The 5,382-nt window shown below is 46.1% G+C and overlaps 1 non-coding gene across 1 annotated transcript; it reads left to right on the top strand.

The window, feature by feature from the left end:
* Nucleotides 1-5,024: 5,024 nt before the first annotated feature.
* On the top strand, nucleotides 5,025-5,097 carry Trnas-gcu (transfer RNA serine (anticodon GCU)). Its single transcript has one exon. It is a non-coding gene; the product is annotated as a tRNA-Ser (tRNA).
* The last annotated feature ends 285 nt before the right edge of the window (nucleotides 5,098-5,382 follow it).

Raw genomic sequence — 5,382 nt, 5'->3', positions numbered from 1 at the left:
GTGTACATGTCTGGTGGAAAGTCAAAATCGTGCACGAGACGGATACGCGGCAGGATTCCGGCATTGTTTTCGGCAGAGATCACCGCAGCGAGAAACCAGTGGCCCCCTGCTTCCATGTTGAACTCGCTCAACTCATATAAGGCCACGTGTTAACTACTGTTACGTGTCATCAGATTTTTGTTCTCTTCTTATCGCGTATTTGTGTATTCTGATATGGTGCTCTTGCATTTTTATTCGCTCGTATTGTTAGCTATCCAACGGGCACATGTGAGTGGTATAATATGTACGATTCCTTTCTGTTACAATGTTACCTTAGATTAGGAATGCGTGCGTGTCTATCTTGTTTAGATGTAGAGTTCATGAGATCTTGTTGTACCGCTCGCAATGTTTTTCGCGTCGCGTGCAGCAGTTTATTCATCTTTTTGACCCTTAAGGTATCACTGAAAAAATTGCTGTTTCCGCTAAAAGGATAACGCTAACTTAATTGCCAGTCATGTGTTGCGAATGCCTACCGTTCCATGGTGAATTTAATAAACGTCGGGAGGGGGGGGGGGGGGGTTGGGGTGCTCCTCTGCTCGTAATTAGGTCACGCGTATACACAATCTTCTAGTCTAGTTGCCACTCTTAATCTCGCTTTTTCGGCAAGCCGCCTAACGATATCTTTCTTTTCCTCGGGTCCGTTTTTAATCGTACTTTAATGCTGCCTTCGTTTACATCTCCAGAATTTTTTTCGTGATTCGGCACCGTCGTTACTCAAAAGCGCGATATCGTCCGCAAAAAGCTAAGATATGATATTCTTCGTTAATCCTTATTCCTATTTTTGCCTGTTCTAGTTCCTTCAATATTTATAGTGAATGTGCCGCGCATAACGTTGAAGAGATTGTAACTCTTCGTATAGGCGTGCGCACAGTGGGACAGGGGGGGCGGCCGGCCTCCGTTGTCACCTAAGAAGAGGTGGGCGCAAGGTCTGCCAAACACATTGACTTCATAGGGAGGGGGCGGGAGCGCCGCGATGAACCTTTGCCCCTCCCCCCCTCTGCAGGGGAATCCTGCTCACGCATATGATTTTGCGCCTGACCCCATTCTCGATTAGGATTGTCCAGCTTTTTTTTGAGGAATACGGTGGCTGTGGGGTTTTTTTAGATGTTGGCTACGGTATCTATAGATGTTTAGATATTCCTTCATGGCATAATTATTCCGGAACTGCTGGCGTCTGTTCATATCTGTGAATAAATTTGTGTTTATCACCTTGCAAATGTGTTGCTCCTGAATTTCACAGACGCATGCGTAACAGTTGGTGCAGCAGGCCTTTCACCAATTTAGTTGTGCTAGAAACAATATTGACTTTCGTTCTCGGCCTTGCGCGGTTCGACAGAATTGTGGGTCTTAATCGCACACTAAGACATCAGTAGAGCAGTCGATCTAATTAGGAAGCATTTTTCGAATATGGCACCAATGGTATGTCGAAGAATGCCGTTGGGTCGCGAACAGTCTAATTTAGCGCTGCTGACTTACAGTACAGTAACCACTGTAATACCGAACTGCCGTGGTCGGCACGCAGCCATTTTACTTTATAACACGTGTATCAGCCTGCCTGATCAAGTTACTTTACACATCGAGCAACTACCGCCGGTGTACCCATATAAATTGGCTACGTGCAGACCACGACGGTACAGTAATACCGTACTTAACGCACGGTAAGCCACCACTGTTAAAACATAATAACGGGTGTAAACTGTCACGCCGGCGGCTACCCGACGGCGGCGGGGCCGACACCACGCCAGCATCGCCTAGCATACATAGGCCCAATGACGGCTGGCCATCATCGGCTGAATAACGGTAGGCCGTGTCGGACCGACGCTCGCTAGCCCACGTCGGCCCGAAGCCGGCAAGCCCGCATCGGCCCCACGGCGGCTATCCAACGTCGGGCCGATGCGGGTGAAAGTAGCGTGAGCGTGATTTGCCGACGTGGGGCCAATATTGCTGCCTTCATTTGCCGACGTTGGGCCAAGATCGGTCCAATGGTGGCGTGCTGCCTGGGATTGTACGGCTATGCTCAACTGTTGGTGGCTTTGTGCCATCTTGAGCAATCACATTTTTCTTTTCCTGTCATAGATAGAGGTCGCGCACGTCTTCGTTTGAAATTATTTGCATTTATGTGAAAATTATTGCGCCTATATTTGCGATTTTGGAAGCATAAAATGTTGTTATGCCTGCCTATATTGGCGCCTAAAACAACCTTTTCAATGCCTAAAAATCCGGTCTCCACTACTTAGTCAGTCACTGTTGTGCTTTACAGGATGGTACTTAGGAATCATTAAGAATATAAAGAAACCGCACCTTATTTTCAATTCAGTTTTTCAGACAAATATTTCAAGTGCTTACATGTTGCGCAGAGTTGTCTTGAAAAACTTGACCACCGCAGATAAAACGGCGCCTACCTCTTCATTGTCGCGGAGAAAGTTGCGAGTGCTGAAGACGTAGCCCGAGATATCCTTGACACCAAAGGCCACCATAAACCGACACATCTGCGTCCACAGAAAAACATGCAAATAAGCGAAGAATGTAATTAGAAGAACTTGTATCCAAGTAAGTGTGCTCTGAAAACGCGTAGCAATATTTATATAAAGCTCGAGCACGTAGCACACAACAACAACAAATACTTCGGCAGATCCCTCGTCGTGTCAGAATCAGTTTCATGTGAAGAAGTTAGGGAATAGTTGCGTATGCTGCATTTTTTGGCTTTGAGCCAAGTACTACGACGTGGATCGACGTGTTTTTGTCAGCGTCGTAGTTGTGTGTACATCGTAGCTTATCAGTCACGTCGACTACACTGGTGTTTAATGCGTACCCTACTGTCTGACGTAAAGTCAGCACAGACTTTAGAGCACTATCGAAACTAAGTGCTCTTTACGGTGCGATGATGTGAATATCATACGTAACTTTCGTTAACATTTTCCCCCAGGGTCGAGCAATGCTTGAATATGCTCGGTGAAACGTAGGAATAAAAATGTAATGTTTATTGTACTTCTATGAAAGCGGAGCCAACAGTGGAACCACATTTGACGATAACCTGGCATGAAGCCTATATAATAGGGGTACGTATGTGATGTTTAATATTTCGTTACAAATTAGATAGCCAACACTGCACCCACAGTTTACGCTGCACCGACATTATGCAAAGGCAGTTTCAAGGCGAGGCGTGGCTCTGTGGTAGAATACCTGACTGCCACGCAGAAAGCTTGGGTTCTATTCCTGCTGGGATCCTGCTTTATATTCTTCGCAGTCGTCGGCCCAATACTGCCAATGTCGGTTTTTTATGCTCCCGCATTTCAATTAAATGTCTGTGTTCGCCGTTCCTGAGAAGGCATAAAGTATCAATCACCTGCGGCACATACACGCTTACCGCCTCCCGTGGTATAATGCTATGTGCCACACGTATCTGCAAGAAAGGGTTTGACGACGCACGCAACATGATTTTTACGTTATTCATGTATTGACCAGACGGTCATATTCCTCAAACCATGTTACCCTCCCTTGCCAATTTCGGTCTACACCAAGCTACGCAGGCGATCACGAGAGCACCCAGTTGTAAGCGGCTACATAGATAGATAGATAGATAGATAGATAGATAGATAGATAGATAGATAGATAGATAGATAGATAGATAGATAGATAGATAGATAGATAGATAGATAGATAGATAGATAGATAGATAGATAGATAGAAGAGCTCAAGTGCCTTGGTTTCGCTAAGAAATGCTTTGTATTTAAAAAAAACCTAAGGCCTGCGCAGAAAGCGCAGCACAGTCACAGCGAAAGCTGGCAGAGCAGCATTTCCGAAGCCCGTTATAAACTCTCTTGTGGCTACGCGTACTAGCAAGGTACCCACTACGCCCTAAATCATAATTTTTGTGGAGTTGGAAAGCCACTACGCCATTATTCTTTGTTCTGCGGAGACGCGAGGTACAAGCTACATATCTGTATGGCATTATGTGCACTTTGTTGAAGTGACGGCTGATGACGATGAATAGTTTTGGCTGAGCCCTTTGTAATGGGTTGGAAACTTTAAACGACCCATTGGTTACGTAAATCGCATTGTGTGATTCCCGGTCTTTATTTCCCTCTACCACCGCGCTATATAACATATGTTAAAGGGAGAAAGAGAGAGAGATGGAAAGATCTTAATTTAGACCTTGAGGAAATGGATCAAGGGGGACTTACGGGCTTCCTTGGCAACTAATATAAGTGCACTTGCGATCAACCGACTACGTTATAAATCATCACAATGTTCTAAAGTACGGAAGCAACCATTGTGCCATCTTTTCGTAATTGTGCGGAGAACCTGGGACCCGCTAAACACCTGTAAGGCATTATGCGCACTTTGTTGATGCTGTGGCTGATGACGATGAAGAAATATGGCAGAGGCCTTTGTAATGGGTTGGAAGCATTCAACAACCGACTCATTTCTCAATTCGCATTGTGTGACGCCTGGTTACACATTTCGCGTCGTGTGACGCCTGATTGTTGTTTTTATTCTTCTACCACGCTATATTTAGTTAGTGTGGTTCCTTCCCGAAATGAAGCACTATAGGGTCTTTTTGCAAAGCACTTTCAAGCACGGGCCCGTCTCTGAGGTAGAATACTGGGCTCCCACGCAGGGGGCCTAGTTTCCAACCCCATTCCTTCCGAGACATTTTTCTTACTTCCATTTTTCTTCGTATTTCGATCGATGGCGGTTACGGACACCAGCTGCGGTGGCGGCGGCGGACAACTACGGCGCCAAAAACGGCCGCTGTGATTTCATAACAGCGCTCGCTGTAAAACAGATTCACAGGTAGCGGGTTCATCATAGTTAACAAATAGCGGTTGAACAAAAAAAGCAGCCGAGGCCTAAACAGTTTTGCTAGAGGCTTTCTCTTCGCCAAGGCAAGAACTACCATACTGCCGTTAAGGAAATCAACACGCACTGTTCCTTACTGAGTACGTTGTATTCGGAGGGCTGTCTTAGTTACACTTTGCGCCGCCACGGTGGTCTAGTGGTTATGGCGCTCGACTGCTGACCGAAAGGTCGCGGGATCAAATCCCGGCCGCGGCGGCTGCATTTTCGATGGAGGCGAAAGTGTTGCAGGCCCGTGTATTTAGATTTATGTGCATGTTAAAGAACCCCAGGTGGTCGAAATTTCCGGAGCCCTCCACTACGGCGTCTCTCACAAGCATATCGTGGTTTTGGGACGTTAAACCCCAGATATTATTATTAATATTATAAGTTACAATTTGTACATCGAAAGCTGTTATGAGATCACAGCAACGGCCGTTTGTGGCGGCGTAGTTGTCCGCCGCCACTGCCGGTATCCGTAACCGCTATCGCTCGAAATAGAAA

Source organism: Rhipicephalus sanguineus, chromosome 8 (assembly GCF_013339695.2).
Source record: "Rhipicephalus sanguineus isolate Rsan-2018 chromosome 8, BIME_Rsan_1.4, whole genome shotgun sequence".
Lineage (NCBI taxonomy): Eukaryota > Metazoa > Arthropoda > Arachnida > Ixodida > Ixodidae > Rhipicephalus > Rhipicephalus sanguineus.
The sequence above is the reverse complement of the archived record's forward strand: the minus strand, read 5'-3'. Positions and strand labels throughout refer to the sequence as shown.